This window comes from Lepisosteus platostomus, chromosome 5, assembly GCF_059453375.1.
Source record: "Lepisosteus platostomus isolate fLepPlt1 chromosome 5, fLepPlt1.hap1, whole genome shotgun sequence".
Taxonomy (NCBI): domain Eukaryota; kingdom Metazoa; phylum Chordata; class Actinopteri; order Semionotiformes; family Lepisosteidae; genus Lepisosteus; species Lepisosteus platostomus.
This window is the reverse complement of record NC_142615.1, coordinates 67,517,267-67,535,888: the sequence shown is the minus strand read 5'-3', so window position 1 is coordinate 67,535,888 and position 18,622 is coordinate 67,517,267.

Genomic DNA, 18,622 nt, shown 5'->3' with positions numbered 1-18,622 from the left:
GTGATCTCCTGTCGCAGCCCGAGGAACAGACAGCGAGCCTGTCTCTCAATAATAATAATACAGTGTGTGATCTCCTGTCGCAGCCTGAGGAACAGACAGTGAGCCTGTCTCTCAATAATAATAATACAGTGTGTGATCTCCTGTCCCAGCCTGTGGAACAGACAGTGAGCCTGTCTCTCAATAATAATAATACAGTGTGTGATCTCCTGTCAAAGCCTGAGGAACAGTGAGTCTGTCTCTCAATAATAATAATCCAGTGTGTGATCTCCTGTCGCAGCCTGAGGAACAGACAGCGAGCCTGTCTCTCAATAATAATAATCCAGTGTGTGATCTCCTGTCCCAGCCTGAGGAACAGACAGTGAGCCTGTCTCTCAATACTAGTAATACAGTGTGTGATCTCCTGTCCCAGCCTGAGGAACAGACAGTGAGCCTGTCTCTCAATAATAATAATACAGTGTGTGATCTCCTGTCCCAGCCTGAGGAACAGACAGTGAGCCTGTCTCTCAATAATAATAATACAGTGTGTGATCTCCTGTCAAAGCCTGAGGAACAGTGAGTCTGTCTCTCAATAATAATAATCCAGTGTGTGATCTCCTGTTCCAGCCTGAGGAACAGACAGCGAGCCTGTCTCTCAATAATAATAATACAGTGTGTGATCTCCTGTCGCAGCCTGAGGAACAGACAGCGAGCCTGTCTCTCAATAATAATAATACAGTGTGTGATCTCCTGTCAAAGCCTGAGGAACAGACAGGGAGCCTGTCTCTCAATAATAATAATATAGTGTGTGATCTCCTGTCGCAGCCTGAGGAACAGACAGCGAGCATGTCTCTCAATAATAATAATACAGTGTGTGATCTCCTGTCGCAGCCTGAGGAACAGACAGCGAGCCTGTCTCTCAATAATAATAATACAGTGTGTGATCTCCTGTCCCAGCCTGAGGAACAGTGAGTCTGTCTCTCAATAATAATAATCCAGTGTGTGATCTCCTGTCCCAGCCTGAGGAACAGTGAGTCTGTCTCTCAATAATAATAATACAGTGTGTGATCTCCTGTCCCAGCCTGAGGAACAGACAGTGAGCCTGTCTCTCAATAATAATAATACAGTGTGTGATCTCCTGTCCCAGCCTGAGGAACAGACAGTGAGCCTGTCTCTCAATAATAATAATACAGTGTGTGATCTCCTGTCAAAGCCTGAGGAACAGTGAGTCTGTCTCTCAATAATAATAATCCAGTGTGTGATCTCCTGTTCCAGCCTGAGGAACAGACAGCGAGCCTGTCTCTCAATAATAATAATACAGTGTGTGATCTCCTGTCGCAGCCTGAGGAACAGACAGCGAGCCTGTCTCTCAATAATAATAATACAGTGTGTGATCTCCTGTCAAAGCCTGAGGAACAGACAGGGAGCCTGTCTCTCAATAATAATAATATAGTGTGTGATCTCCTGTCGCAGCCTGAGGAACAGACAGCGAGCCTGTCTCTCAATAATAATAATACAGTGTGTGATCTCCTGTCGCAGCTTGAGGAACAGACAGCGAGCCTGTCTCTCAATAATAATAATCCAGTGTGTGATCTCCTGTCCCAGCCTGAGGAACAGACAGTGAGCCTGTCTCTCAATACTAGTAATACAGGGTGTGATCTCCTGTCCCAGCCTGAGGAACAGACAGTGAGCCTGTCTCTCAATAATAATAATACAGTGTGTGATCTCCTGTCCCAGCCTGAGGAACAGACAGTGAGCCTGTCTCTCAATAATAATAATACAGTGTGTGATCTCCTGTCAAAGCCTGAGGAACAGTGAGTCTGTCTCTCAATAATAATAATCCAGTGTGTGATCTCCTGTCCCAGCCTGAGGAACAGACAGTGAGCCTGTCTCTCAATAATAATAATACAGTGTGTGATCTCCTGTCCCAGCCTGAGGAACAGACAGTGAGCCTGTCTCTCAATAATAATAATCCAGTGTGTGATCTCCTGTCCCAGCCTGAGGAACAGACAGCGAGCCTGTCTCTCAATAATAATAATACAGTGTGTGATCTCCTGTCCCAGCCTGAGGAACAGTGAGTCTGTCTCTCAATAATAATAATACAGTGTGTGATCTCCTGTCCCAGCCTGAGGAACAGTGAGCCTGTCTCTCAATAATAATAATACAGTGTGTGATCTCCTGTCCCAGCCTGAGGAACAGACAGTGAACCTGTCTCTCAATAATAATAATACAGCATGTGATCTCCTGTCCCAGCCTGAGGAACAGACAGTGAGCCTGTCTCTCAATAATAATAATACAGTGTGTGATCTCCTGTCCCAGCCTGAGGAACAGTGAGTCTGTCTCTCAATAATAATAATCCAGTGTGTGATCTCCTGTCCCAGCCTGAGGAACAGACAGTGAGCCTGTCTCTCAATAATAATAATACAGTGTGTGATCTCCTGTCCCAGCCTGAGGAACAGACAGTGAGCCTGTCTCTCAATAATAATAATACAGTGTGTGATCTCCTGTCAAAGCCTGAGGAACAGTGAGTCTGTCTCTCAATAATAATAATCCAGTGTGTGATCTCCTGTCCCAGCCTGAGGAACAGACAGCGAGCCTGTCTCTCAATAATAATAATACAGTGTGTGATCTCCTGTCGCAGCCTGAGGAACAGACAGCGAGCCTGTCTCTCAATAATAATAATACAGTGTGTGATCTCCTGTCAAAGCCTGAGGAACAGACAGGGAGCCTGTCTCTCAATAATAATAATACAGTGTGTGATCTCCTGTCGCAGCCTGAGGAACAGACAGCGAGCCTGTCTCTCAATAATAATAATCCAGTGTGTGATCTCCTGTCGCAGCCTGAGGAACAGACAGCGAGCCTGTCTCTCAATAATAATAATCCAGTGTGTGATCTCCTGTCCCAGCCTGAGGAACAGACAGTGAGCCTGTCTCTCAATACTAATAATACAGGGCTTGATCTCCTGTCCCAGCCTGAGGAACAGACAGTGAGCCTGTCTCTCAATAATAATAATACAGTGTGTGATCTCCTGTCCCAGCCTGAGGAACAGACAGTGAGCCTGTCTCTCAATAATAATACAGTGTGTGATCTCCTGTCAAAGCCTGAGGAACAGTGAGTCTGTCTCTCAATAATAATAATCCAGTGTGTGATCTCCTGTCCCAGCCTGAGGAACAGTGAGTCTGTCTCTCAATAATAATAATACAGTGTGTGATCTCCTGTCCCAGCCTGAGGAACAGACAGTGAGCCTGTCTCTCAATAATAATAATACAGTGTGTGATCTCCTGTCCCAGCCTGAGGAACAGACAGTGAGCCTGTCTCTCAATAATAATAATACAGTGTGTGATCTCCTGTCAAAGCCTGAGGAACAGTGAGTCTGTCTCTCAATAATAATAATCCAGTGTGTGATCTCCTGTCCCAGCCTGAGGAACAGACAGCGAGCCTGTCTCTCAATAATAATAATACAGTGTGTGATCTCCTGTCGCAGCCTGAGGAACAGACAGCGAGCCTGTCTCTCAATAATAATAATACAGTGTGTGATCTCCTGTCAAAGCCTGAGGAACAGACAGGGAGCCTGTGTCTCAATAATAATAATACAGTGTGTGATCTCCTGTCGCAGCCCGAGGAACAGACAGCGAGCCTGTCTCTCAATAATAATAATACAGTGTGTGATCTCCTGTCGCAGCCTGAGGAACAGACAGTGAGCCTGTCTCTCAATAATAATAATACAGTGTGTGATCTCCTGTCCCAGCCTGTGGAACAGACAGTGAGCCTGTCTCTCAATAATAATAATACAGTGTGTGATCTCCTGTCAAAGCCTGAGGAACAGTGAGTCTGTCTCTCAATAATAATAATCCAGTGTGTGATCTCCTGTCGCAGCCTGAGGAACAGACAGCGAGCCTGTCTCTCAATAATAATAATCCAGTGTGTGATCTCCTGTCCCAGCCTGAGGAACAGACAGTGAGCCTGTCTCTCAATACTAGTAATACAGTGTGTGATCTCCTGTCCCAGCCTGAGGAACAGACAGTGAGCCTGTCTCTCAATAATAATAATACAGTGTGTGATCTCCTGTCCCAGCCTGAGGAACAGACAGTGAGCCTGTCTCTCAATAATAATAATACAGTGTGTGATCTCCTGTCAAAGCCTGAGGAACAGTGAGTCTGTCTCTCAATAATAATAATCCAGTGTGTGATCTCCTGTCCCAGCCTGAGGAACAGACAGCGAGCCTGTCTCTCAATAATAATAATACAGTGTGTGATCTCCTGTCGCAGCCTGAGGAACAGACAGCGAGCCTGTCTCTCAATAATAATAATACAGTGTGTGATCTCCTGTCAAAGCCTGAGGAACAGACAGGGAGCCTGTCTCTCAATAATAATAATACAGTGTGTGATCTCCTGTCGCAGCCTGAGGAACAGACAGCGAGCCTGTCTCTCAATAATAATAATACAGTGTGTGATCTCCTGTCGCAGCCTGAGGAACAGACAGCGAGCCTGTCTCTCAATAATAATAATCCAGTGTGTGATCTCCTGTCCCAGCCTGAGGAACAGACAGTGAGCCTGTCTCTCAATACTAGTAATACAGGGTGTGATCTCCTGTCCCAGCCTGAGGAACAGACAGTGAGCCTGTCTCTCAATAATAATAATACAGTGTGTGATCTCCTGTCCCAGCCTGAGGAACAGACAGTGAGCCTGTCTCTCAATAATAATAATACAGTGTGTGATCTCCTGTCAAAGCCTGAGGAACAGTGAGTCTGTCTCTCAATAATAATAATCCAGTGTGTGATCTCCTGTTCCAGCCTGAGGAACAGACAGCGAGCCTGTCTCTCAATAATAATAATACAGTGTGTGATCTCCTGTCGCAGCCTGAGGAACAGACAGCGAGCCTGTCTCTCAATAATAATAATACAGTGTGTGATCTCCTGTCAAAGCCTGAGGAACAGACAGGGAGCCTGTCTCTCAATAATAATAATACAGTGTGTGATCTCCTGTCGCAGCCTGAGGAACAGACAGCGAGCCTGTCTCTCAATAATAATAATCCAGTGTGTGATCTCCTGTCCCAGCCTGAGGAACAGACAGTGAACCTGTCTCTCAATAATAATGATACAGCCTGTGATCTCCTGTCCCAGCCTGAGGAACAGACAGTGAGCCTGTCTCTCAATAATAATAATACAGTGTGTGATCTCCTGTCCCAGCCTGAGGAACAGTGAGTCTGTCTCTCAATAATAATAATCCAGTGTGTGATCTCCTGTCCCAGCCTGAGGAACAGACAGTGAGCCTGTCTCTCAATAATAATAATACAGTGTGTGATCTCCTGTCCCAGCCTGAGGAACAGTGAGTCTGTCTCTCAATAATAATAATCCAGTGTGTGATCTCCTGTCCCAACCTGAGGAACAGTGAGTCTGTCTCTCAATAATAATAATACAGTGTGTGATCTCCTGTCCCAGCCTGAGGAACAGACAGTGAGCCTGTCTCTCAATAATAATAATACAGTGTGTGATCTCCTGTCCCAGCCTGAGGAACAGACAGTGAGCCTGTCTCTCAATAATAATAATACAGTGTGTGATCTCCTGTCAAAGCCTGAGGAACAGTGAGTCTGTCTCTCAATAATAATAATCCAGTGTGTGATCTCCTGTCCCAGCCAGAGGAACAGACAGCGAGCCTGTCTCTCAATAATAATAATACAGTGTGTGATCTCCTGTCCCAGCCTGAGGAACAGTGAGTCTGTCTCTCAATAATAATAATACAGTGTGTGATCTCCTGTCCCAGCCTGAGGAACAGTGAGCCTGTCTCTCAATAATAATAATACAGTGTGTGATCTCCTGTCCCAGCCTGAGGAACAGACAGTGAACCTGTCTCTCAATAATAATAATACAGCATGTGATCTCCTGTCGCAGCCTGAGGAACAGACAGTGAGCCTGTCTCTCAATAATAATAATCCAGTGTGTGATCTCCTGTCCCAGCCTGAGGAACAGACAGCGAGCCTGTCTCTCAATAATAATAATACAGTGTGTGATCTCCTGTCCCAGCCTGAGGAACAGTGAGTCTGTCTCTCAATAATAATAATACAGTGTGTGATCTCCTGTCCCAGCCTGAGGAACAGTGAGCCTGTCTCTCAATAATAATAATACAGTGTGTGATCTCCGGTCCCAGCCTGAGGAACAGTGAGTCTGTCTCTCAATAATAATAATCCAGTGTGTGATCTCCTGTCCCAGCCTGAGGAACAGACAGCGAGCCTGTCTCTCAATAATAATAATACAGTGTGTGATCTCCTGTCCCAGCCTGAGGAACAGTGAGTCTGTCTCTCAATAATAATAATACAGTGTGTGATCTCCTGTCCCAGCCTGAGGAACAGTGAGTCTGTCTCTCAATAATAATAATACAGTGTGTGATCTCCTGTCCCAGCCTGAGGAACAGACAGTGAGCCTGTCTCTCAATAATAATAATACAGTGTGTGATCTCCTGTCCCAGCCTGAGGAACAGACAGTGAGCCTGTCTCTCAATAATAATAATACAGTGTGTGATCTCCTGTCAAAGCCTGAGGAACAGTGAGTCTGTCTCTCAATAATAATAATCCAGTGTGTGATCTCCTGTTCCAGCCTGAGGAACAGACAGCGAGCCTGTCTCTCAATAATAATAATACAGTGTGTGATCTCCTGTCGCAGCCTGAGGAACAGACAGCGAGCCTGTCTCTCAATAATAATAATACAGTGTGTGATCTCCTGTCAAAGCCTGAGGAACAGACAGGGAGCCTGTCTCTCAATAATAATAATACAGTGTGTGATCTCCTGTCGCAGCCTGAGGAACAGACAGCGAGCCTGTCTCTCAATAATAATAATACAGTGTGTGATCTCCTGTCGCAGCCTGAGGAACAGACAGTGAGCCTGTCTCTCAATACTAGTAATACAGGGTGTGATCTCCTGTCCCAGCCTGAGGAACAGACAGTGAGCCTGTCTCTCAATAATAATAATACAGTGTGTGATCTCCTGTCCCAGCCTGAGGAACAGTGAGTCTGTCTCTCAATAATAATAATCCAGTGTGTGATCTCCTGTCCCAGCCTGAGGAACAGTGAGTCTGTCTCTCAATAATAATAATACAGTGTGTGATCTCCTGTCCCAGCCTGAGGAACAGACAGTGAGCCTGTCTCTCAATAATAATAATACAGTGTGTGATCTCCTGTCCCAGCCTGAGGAACAGACAGTGAGCCTGTCTCTCAATAATAATAATACAGTGTGTGATCTCCTGTCAAAGCCTGAGGAACAGTGAGTCTGTCTCTCAATAATAATAATCCAGTGTGTGATCTCCTGTCCCAGCCTGAGGAACAGACAGCGAGCCTGTCTCTCAATAATAATAATACAGTGTGTGATCTCCTGTCCCAGCCTGAGGAACAGTGAGTCTGTCTCTCAATAATAATAATACAGTGTGTGATCTCCTGTCCCAGCCTGAGGAACAGTGAGCCTGTCTCTCAATAATAATAATACAGTGTGTGATCTCCTGTCCCAGCCTGAGGAACAGTGAGTCTGTCTCTCAATAATAATAATACAGTGTGTGATCTCCTGTCCCAGCCTGAGGAACAGACAGTGAGCCTGTCTCTCAATAATAATAATACAGTGTGTGATCTCCTGTCCCAGCCTGAGGAACAGACAGTGAGCCTGTCTCTCAATAATAATAATACAGTGTGTGATCTCCTGTTAAAGCCTGAGGAACAGTGAGTCTGTCTCTCAATAATAATAATCCAGTGTGTGATCTCCTGTTCCAGCCTGAGGAACAGACAGCGAGCCTGTCTCTCAATAATAATAATACAGTGTGTGATCTCCTGTCGCAGCCTGAGGAACAGACAGCGAGCCTGTCTCTCAATAATAATAATACAGTGTGTGATCTCCTGTCAAAGCCTGAGGAACAGACAGGGAGCCTGTCTCTCAATAATAATAATATAGTGTGTGATCTCCTGTCGCAGCCTGAGGAACAGACAGCGAGCCTGTCTCTCAATAATAATAATACAGTGTGTGATCTCCTGTCGCAGCCTGAGGAACAGACAGCGAGCCTGTCTCTCAATAATAATAATACAGTGTGTGATCTCCTGTCCCAGCCTGAGGAACAGTGAGTCTGTCTCTCAATAATAATAATCCAGTGTGTGATCTCCTGTCCCAGCCTGAGGAACAGTGAGTCTGTCTCTCAATAATAATAATACAGTGTGTGATCTCCTGTCCCAGCCTGAGGAACAGACAGTGAGCCTGTCTCTCAATAATAATAATACAGTGTGTGATCTCCTGTCCCAGCCTGAGGAACAGACAGTGAGCCTGTCTCTCAATAATAATAATACAGTGTGTGATCTCCTGTCAAAGCCTGAGGAACAGTGAGTCTGTCTCTCAATAATAATAATCCAGTGTGTGATCTCCTGTTCCAGCCTGAGGAACAGACAGCGAGCCTGTCTCTCAATAATAATAATACAGTGTGTGATCTCCTGTCGCAGCCTGAGGAACAGACAGCGAGCCTGTCTCTCAATAATAATAATACAGTGTGTGATCTCCTGTCAAAGCCTGAGGAACAGTGAGCCTGTCTCTCAATAATAATAATACAGTGTGTGATCTCCTGTCCCAGCCTGAGGAACAGTGAGTCTGTCTCTCAATAATAATAATCCAGTGTGTGATCTCCTGTCCCAGCCTGAGGAACAGACAGTGAGCCTGTCTCTCAATAATAATAATCCAGTGTGTGATCTCCTGTCCCAGCCTGAGGAACAGACAGTGAGCCTGTCTCTCAATACTAGTAATACAGGGTGTGATCTCCTGTCCCAGCCTGAGGAACAGACAGTGAGCCTGTCTCTCAATAATAATAATACAGTGTGTGATCTCCTGTCCCAGCCTGAGGAACAGACAGTGAGCCTGTCTCTCAATAATAATAATACAGTGTGTGATCTCCTGTCAAAGCCTGAGGAACAGTGAGTCTGTCTCTCAATAATAATAATCCAGTGTGTGATCTCCTGTCCCAGCCTGAGGAACAGACAGTGAGCCTGTCTCTCAATAATAATAATACAGTGTGTGATCTCCTGTCCCAGCCTGAGGAACAGACAGTGAGCCTGTCTCTCAATAATAATAATCCAGTGTGTGATCTCCTGTCCCAGCCTGAGGAACAGACAGCGAGCCTGTCTCTCAATAATAATAATACAGTGTGTGATCTCCTGTCCCAGCCTGAGGAACAGTGAGTCTGTCTCTCAATAATAATAATACAGTGTGTGATCTCCTGTCCCAGCCTGAGGAACAGACAGTGAGCCTGTCTCTCAATAATAATAATCCAGTGTGTGATCTCCTGTCCCAGCCTGAGGAACAGACAGCGAGCCTGTCTCTCAATAATAATAATACAGTGTGTGATCTCCTGTCCCAGCCTGAGGAACAGTGAGCCTGTCTCTCAATAATAATAATACAGTGTGTGATCTCCTGTCCCAGCCTGAGGAACAGACAGTGAGCCTGTCTCTCAATAATAATAATACAGTGTGTGATCTCCTGTCCCAGCCTGAGGAACAGTGAGTCTGTCTCTCAATAATAATAATCCAGTGTGTGATCTCCTGTCCCAGCCTGAGGAACAGACAGTGAGCCTGTCTCTCAATAATAATAATACAGTGTGTGATCTCCTGTCCCAGCCTGAGGAACAGTGAGTCTGTCTCTCAATAATAATAATCCAGTGTGTGATCTCCTGTCCCAGCCTGAGGAACAGACAGCGAGCCTGTCTCTCAATAATAATAATACAGTGTGTGATCTCCTGTCCCAGCCTGAGGAACAGTGAGTCTGTCTCTCAATAATAATAATCCAGTGTGTGATCTCCTGTCCCAGCCTGAGGAACAGACAGCGAGCCTGTCTCTCAATAATAATAATACAGTGTGTGATCTCCTGTCGCAGCCTGAGGAACAGACAGCGAGCCTGTCTCTCAATAATAATAATACAGTGTGTGATCTCCTGTCAAAGCCTGAGGAACAGACAGCGAGCCTGTCTCTCAATAATAATAATCCAGTGTGTGATCTCCTGTCGCAGCCTGAGGAACAGACAGCGAGCCTGTCTCTCAATAATAATAATCCAGTGTGTGATCTCCTGTCCCAGCCTGAGGAACAGACAGTGAGCCTGTCTCTCAATAATAATAATACAGTGTGTGATCTCCTGTCCCAGCCTGAGGAACAGACAGTGAGCCTGTCTCTCAATAATAATAATACAGTGTGTGATCTCCTGTCAAAGCCTGAGGAACAGTGAGTCTGTCTCTCAATAATAATAATCCAGTGTGTGATCTCCTGTCCCAGCCTGAGGAACAGACAGCGAGCCTGTCTCTCAATAATAATAATACAGTGTGTGATCTCCTGTCCCAGCCTGAGGAACAGTGAGTCTGTCTCTCAATAATAATAATACAGTGTGTGATCTCCTGTCCCAGCCTGAGGAACAGTGAGCCTGTCTCTCAATAATAATAATACAGTGTGTGATCTCCTGTCCCAGCCTGAGGAACAGTGAGTCTGTCTCTCAATAATAATAATACAGTGTGTGATCTCCTGTCCCAGCCTGAGGAACAGACAGTGAGCCTGTCTCTCAATAATAATAATACAGTGTGTGATCTCCTGTCCCAGCCTGAGGAACAGACAGTGAGCCTGTCTCTCAATAATAATAATACAGTGTGTGATCTCCTGTTAAAGCCTGAGGAACAGTGAGTCTGTCTCTCAATAATAATAATCCAGTGTGTGATCTCCTGTTCCAGCCTGAGGAACAGACAGCGAGCCTGTCTCTCAATAATAATAATACAGTGTGTGATCTCCTGTCGCAGCCTGAGGAACAGACAGCGAGCCTGTCTCTCAATAATAATAATACAGTGTGTGATCTCCTGTCAAAGCCTGAGGAACAGACAGGGAGCCTGTCTCTCAATAATAATAATATAGTGTGTGATCTCCTGTCGCAGCCTGAGGAACAGACAGCGAGCCTGTCTCTCAATAATAATAATACAGTGTGTGATCTCCTGTCGCAGCCTGAGGAACAGACAGCGAGCCTGTCTCTCAATAATAATAATACAGTGTGTGATCTCCTGTCCCAGCCTGATTAACAGTGAGTCTGTCTCTCAATAATAATAATCCAGTGTGTGATCTCCTGTCCCAGCCTGAGGAACAGTGAGTCTGTCTCTCAATAATAATAATACAGTGTGTGATCTCCTGTCCCAGCCTGAGGAACAGACAGTGAGCCTGTCTCTCAATAATAATAATACAGTGTGTGATCTCCTGTCCCAGCCTGAGGAACAGACAGTGAGCCTGTCTCTCAATAATAATAATACAGTGTGTGATCTCCTGTCAAAGCCTGAGGAACAGTGAGTCTGTCTCTCAATAATAATAATCCAGTGTGTGATCTCCTGTTCCAGCCTGAGGAACAGACAGCGAGCCTGTCTCTCAATAATAATAATACAGTGTGTGATCTCCTGTCGCAGCCTGAGGAACAGACAGCGAGCCTGTCTCTCAATAATAATAATACAGTGTGTGATCTCCTGTCAAAGCCTGAGGAACAGACAGGGAGCCTGTCTCTCAATAATAATAATATAGTGTGTGATCTCCTGTCGCAGCCTGAGGAACAGACAGCGAGCCTGTCTCTCAATAATAATAATACAGTGTGTGATCTCCTGTCGCAGCCTGAGGAACAGACAGCGAGCCTGTCTCTCAATAATAATAATCCAGTGTGTGATCTCCTGTCCCAGCCTGAGGAACAGACAGTGAGCCTGTCTCTCAATACTAGTAATACAGGGTGTGATCTCCTGTCCCAGCCTGAGGAACAGACAGTGAGCCTGTCTCTCAATAATAATAATACAGTGTGTGATCTCCTGTCCCAGCCTGAGGAACAGACAGTGAGCCTGTCTCTCAATAATAATAATACAGTGTGTGATCTCCTGTCAAAGCCTGAGGAACAGTGAGTCTGTCTCTCAATAATAATAATCCAGTGTGTGATCTCCTGTCCCAGCCTGAGGAACAGACAGTGAGCCTGTCTCTCAATAATAATAATACAGTGTGTGATCTCCTGTCCCAGCCTGAGGAACAGACAGTGAGCCTGTCTCTCAATAATAATAATCCAGTGTGTGATCTCCTGTCCCAGCCTGAGGAACAGACAGCGAGCCTGTCTCTCAATAATAATAATACAGTGTGTGATCTCCTGTCCCAGCCTGAGGAACAGTGAGTCTGTCTCTCAATAATAATAATACAGTGTGTGATCTCCTGTCCCAGCCTGAGGAACAGACAGTGAGCCTGTCTCTCAATAATAATAATCCAGTGTGTGATCTCCTGTCCCAGCCTGAGGAACAGACAGCGAGCCTGTCTCTCAATAATAATAATACAGTGTGTGATCTCCTGTCCCAGCCTGAGGAACAGTGAGCCTGTCTCTCAATAATAATAATACAGTGTGTGATCTCCTGTCCCAGCCTGAGGAACAGACAGTGAGCCTGTCTCTCAATAATAATAATACAGTGTGTGATCTCCTGTCCCAGCCTGAGGAACAGTGAGTCTGTCTCTCAATAATAATAATCCAGTGTGTGATCTCCTGTCCCAGCCTGAGGAACAGACAGTGAGCCTGTCTCTCAATAATAATAATACAGTGTGTGATCTCCTGTCCCAGCCTGAGGAACAGTGAGTCTGTCTCTCAATAATAATAATCCAGTGTGTGATCTCCTGTCCCAGCCTGAGGAACAGACAGCGAGCCTGTCTCTCAATAATAATAATACAGTGTGTGATCTCCTGTCCCAGCCTGAGGAACAGTGAGTCTGTCTCTCAATAATAATAATCCAGTGTGTGATCTCCTGTCCCAGCCTGAGGAACAGACAGCGAGCCTGTCTCTCAATAATAATAATACAGTGTGTGATCTCCTGTCGCAGCCTGAGGAACAGACAGCGAGCCTGTCTCTCAATAATAATACAGTGTGTGATCTCCTGTCAAAGCCTGAGGAACAGACAGCGAGCCTGTCTCTCAATAATAATAATCCAGTGTGTGATCTCCTGTCGCAGCCTGAGGAACAGACAGCGAGCCTGTCTCTCAATAATAATAATCCAGTGTGTGATCTCCTGTCCCAGCCTGAGGAACAGACAGTGAGCCTGTCTCTCAATAATAATAATACAGTGTGTGATCTCCTGTCCCAGCCTGAGGAACAGACAGTGAGCCTGTCTCTCAATAATAATACAGTGTGTGATCTCCTGTCAAAGCCTGAGGAACAGTGAGTCTGTCTCTCAATAATAATAATCCAGTGTGTGATCTCCTGTCCCAGCCTGAGGAACAGTGAGTCTGTCTCTCAATAATAATAATACAGTGTGTGATCTCCTGTCCCAGCCTGAGGAACAGACAGTGAGCCTGTCTCTCAATAATAATAATACAGTGTGTGATCTCCTGTCCCAGCCTGAGGAACAGACAGTGAGCCTGTCTCTCAATAATAATAATACAGTGTGTGATCTCCTGTCAAAGCCTGAGGAACAGTGAGTCTGTCTCTCAATAATAATAATCCAGTGTGTGATCTCCTGTCCCAGCCTGAGGAACAGACAGCGAGCCTGTCTCTCAATAATAATAATCCAGTGTGTGATCTCCTGTCCCAGCCTGAGGAACAGACAGTGAGCCTGTCTCTCAATACTAGTAATACAGGGCTTGATCTCCTGTCCCAGCCTGAGGAACAGACAGTGAGCCTGTCTCTCAATAATAATAATACAGTGTGTGATCTCCTGTCCCAGCCTGAGGAACAGACAGTGAGCCTGTCTCTCAATAATAATACAGTGTGTGATCTCCTGTCAAAGCCTGAGGAACAGACAGCGAGCCTGTCTCTCAATAATAATAATACAGTGTGTGATCTCCTGTCAAAGCCTGAGGAACAGACAGCGAGCCTGTCTCTCAATAATAATAATCCAGTGTGTGATCTCCTGTCGCAGCCTGAGGAACAGACAGCGAGCCTGTCTCTCAATAATAATAATCCAGTGTGTGATCTCCTGTCCCAGCCTGAGGAACAGACAGTGAGCCTGTCTCTCAATAATAATAATACAGTGTGTGATCTCCTGTCCCAGCCTGAGGAACAGACAGTGAGCCTGTCTCTCAATAATAATAATACAGTGTGTGATCTCCTGTCAAAGCCTGAGGAACAGTGAGTCTGTCTCTCAATAATAATAATCCAGTGTGTGATCTCCTGTCCCAGCCTGAGGAACAGACAGCGAGCCTGTCTCTCAATAATAATAATACAGTGTGTGATCTCCTGTCCCAGCCTGAGGAACAGTGAGTCTGTCTCTCAATAATAATAATACAGTGTGTGATCTCCTGTCCCAGCCTGAGGAACAGTGAGCCTGTCTCTCAATAATAATAATACAGTGTGTGATCTCCTGTCCCAGCCTGAGGAACAGTGAGTCTGTCTCTCAATAATAATAATACAGTGTGTGATCTCCTGTCCCAGCCTGAGGAACAGACAGTGAGCCTGTCTCTCAATAATAATAATACAGTGTGTGATCTCCTGTCCCAGCCTGAGGAACAGACAGTGAGCCTGTCTCTCAATAATAATAATACAGTGTGTGATCTCCTGTTAAAGCCTGAGGAACAGTGAGTCTGTCTCTCAATAATAATAATCCAGTGTGTGATCTCCTGTTCCAGCCTGAGGAACAGACAGCGAGCCTGTCTCTCAATAATAATAATACAGTGTGTGATCTCCTGTCGCAGCCTGAGGAACAGACAGCGAGCCTGTCTCTCAATAATAATAATACAGTGTGTGATCTCCTGTCAAAGCCTGAGGAACAGACAGGGAGCCTGTCTCTCAATAATAATAATATAGTGTGTGATCTCCTGTCGCAGCCTGAGGAACAGACAGCGAGCCTGTCTCTCAATAATAATAATACAGTGTGTGATCTCCTGTCCCAGCCTGAGGAACAGTGAGTCTGTCTCTCAATAATAATAATCCAGTGTGTGATCTCCTGTCCCAGCCTGAGGAACAGTGAGTCTGTCTCTCAATAATAATAATACAGTGTGTGATCTCCTGTCCCAGCCTGAGGAACAGACAGTGAGCCTGTCTCTCAATAATAATAATACAGTGTGTGATCTCCTGTCCCAGCCTGAGGAACAGACAGTGAGCCTGTCTCTCAATAATAATAATACAGTGTGTGATCTCCTGTCAAAGCCTGAGGAACAGTGAGTCTGTCTCTCAATAATAATAATCCAGTGTGTGATCTCCTGTTCCAGCCTGAGGAACAGACAGCGAGCCTGTCTCTCAATAATAATAATACAGTGTGTGATCTCCTGTCGCAGCCTGAGGAACAGACAGCGAGCCTGTCTCTCAATAATAATAATACAGTGTGTGATCTCCTGTCAAAGCCTGAGGAACAGACAGGGAGCCTGTCTCTCAATAATAATAATATAGTGTGTGATCTCCTGTCGCAGCCTGAGGAACAGACAGCGAGCCTGTCTCTCAATAATAATAATACAGTGTGTGATCTCCTGTCGCAGCCTGAGGAACAGACAGCGAGCCTGTCTCTCAATAATAATAATCCAGTGTGTGATCTCCTGTCCCAGCCTGAGGAACAGACAGTGAGCCTGTCTCTCAATACTAGTAATACAGGGTGTGATCTCCTGTCCCAGCCTGAGGAACAGACAGTGAGCCTGTCTCTCAATAATAATAATACAGTGTGTGATCTCCTGTCCCAGCCTGAGGAACAGACAGTGAGCCTGTCTCTCAATAATAATAATACAGTGTGTGATCTCCTGTCAAAGCCTGAGGAACAGTGAGTCTGTCTCTCAATAATAATAATCCAGTGTGTGATCTCCTGTCCCAGCCTGAGGAACAGACAGTGAGCCTCTCTCTCAATAATAATAATACAGTGTGTGATCTCCTGTCCCAGCCTGAGGAACAGACAGTGAGCCTGTCTCTCAATAATAATAATCCAGTGTGTGATCTCCTGTCCCAGCCTGAGGAACAGACAGCGAGCCTGTCTCTCAATAATAATAATACAGTGTGTGATCTCCTGTCCCAGCCTGAGGAACAGTGAGTCTGTCTCTCAATAATAATAATACAGTGTGTGATCTCCTGTCCCAGCCTGAGGAACAGACAGTGAGCCTGTCTCTCAATAATAATAATCCAGTGTGTGATCTCCTGTCCCAGCCTGAGGAACAGACAGCGAGCCTGTCTCTCAATAATAATAATACAGTGTGTGATCTCCTGTCCCAGCCTGAGGAACAGTGAGCCTGTCTCTCAATAATAATAATACAGTGTGTGATCTCCTGTCCCAGCCTGAGGAACAGACAGTGAGCCTGTCTCTCAATAATAATAATACAGTGTGTGATCTCCTGTCCCAGCCTGAGGAACAGTGAGTCTGTCTCTCAATAATAATAATCCAGTGTGTGATCTCCTGTCCCAGCCTGAGGAACAGACAGTGAGCCTGTCTCTCAATAATAATAATACAGTGTGTGATCTCCTGTCCCAGCCTGAGGAATAGTGAGTCTGTCTCTCAATAATAATAATCCAGTGTGTGATCTCCTGTCCCAGCCTGAGGAACAGACAGCGAGCCTGTCTCTCAATAATAATAATACAGTGTGTGATCTCCTGTCCCAGCCTGAGGAACAGTGAGTCTGTCTCTCAATAATAATAATCCAGTGTGTGATCTCCTGTCCCAGCCTGAGGAACAGACAGCGAGCCTGTCTCTCAATAATAATAATACAGTGTGTGATCTCCTGTCGCAGCCTGAGGAACAGACAGCGAGCCTGTCTCTCAATAATAATAATACAGTGTGTGATCTCCTGTCAAAGCCTGAGGAACAGACAGCGAGCCTGTCTCTCAATAATAATAATCCAGTGTGTGATCTCCTGTCGCAGCCTGAGGAACAGACAGCGAGCCTGTCTCTCAATAATAATAATCCAGTGTGTGATCTCCTGTCCCAGCCTGAGGAACAGACAGTGAGCCTGTCTCTCAATAATAATAATACAGTGTGTGATCTCCTGTCCCAGCCTGAGGAACAGACAGTGAGCCTGTCTCTCAATAATAATACAGTGTGTGATCTCCTGTCAAAGCCTGAGGAACAGTGAGTCTGTCTCTCAATAATAATAATCCAGTGTGTGATCTCCTGTCCCAGCCTGAGGAACAGTGAGTCTGTCTCTCAATAATAATAATACAGTGTGTGATCTCCTGTCCCAGCCTGAGGAACAGACAGTGAGCCTGTCTCTCAATAATAATAATACAGTGTGTGATCTCCTGTCCCAGCCTGAGGAACAGACAGTGAGCCTGTCTCTCAATAATAATAATACAGTGTGTGATCTCCTGTCAAAGCCTGAGGAACAGTGAGTCTGTCTCTCAATAATAATAATCCAGTGTGTGATCTCCTGTCCCAGCCTGAGGAACAGACAGCGAGCCTGTCTCTCAATAATAATAATCCAGTGTGTGATCTCCTGTCCCAGCCTGAGGAACAGACAGTGAGCCTGTCTCTCAATACTAGTAATACAGGGCTTGATCTCCTGTCCCAGCCTGAGGAACAGACAGTGAGCCTGTCTCTCAATAATAATAATACAGTGTGTGATCTCCTGTCCCAGCCTGAGGAACAGACAGTGAGCCTGTCTCTCAATAATAATACAGTGTGTGATCTCCTGTCAAAGCCTGAGGAACAGTGAGTCTGTCTCTCAATAATAATAATCCAGTGTGTGATCTCCTGTCCCAGCCTGAGGAACAGTGAGTCTGTCTCTCAATAATAATAATACAGTGTGTGATCTCCTGTCCCAGCCTGAGGAACAGACAGTGAGCCTGTCTCTCAATAATAATAATACAGTGTGTGATCTCCTGTCCCAGCCTGAGGAACAGACAGTGAGCCTGTCTCTCAATAATAATAATACAGTGTGTGATCTCCTGTCAAAGCCTGAGGAACAGTGAGTCTGTCTCTCAATAATAATAATCCAGTGTGTGATCTCCTGTCCCAGCCTGAGGAACAGACAGCGAGCCTGTCTCTCAATAATAATAATACAGTGTGTGATCTCCTGTCGCAGCCTGAGGAACAGACAGCGAGCCTGTCTCTCAATAATAATAATCCAGTGTGTGATCTCCTGTCGCAGCCTGAGGAACAGACAGCGAGCCTGTCTCTCAATAATAATAATCCAGTGTGTGATCTCCTGTCCCAGCCTGAGGAACAGACAGTGAGCCTGTCTCTCAATAATAATAATACAGTGTGTGATCTCCTGTCAAAGCCTGAGGAACAGTGAGTCTGTCTCTCAATAATAATAATACAGTGTGTGATCTCCTGTCAAAGCCTGAGGAACAGACAGGGAGCCTGTCTCTCAATAATAATAATACAGTGTGTGATCTCCTGTCGCAGCCTGAGGAACAGACAGCGAGCCTGTCTCTCAATAATAATAATACAGTGTGTGATCTCCTGTCGCAGCCTGAGGAACAGACAGCGAGCCTGTCTCTCAATAATAATAATCCAGTGTGTGATCTCCTGTCCCAGCCTGAGGAACAGACAGTGAGCCTGTCTCTCAATACTAGTAATACAGGGTGTGATCTCCTGTCCCAGCCTGAGGAACAGACAGTGAGCCTGTCTCTCAATAATAATAATACAGTGTGTGATCTCCTGTCCCAGCCTGAGGAACAGACAGTGAGCCTGTCTCTCAATAATAATAATACAGTGTGTGATCTCCTGTCAAAGCCTGAGGAACAGTGAGT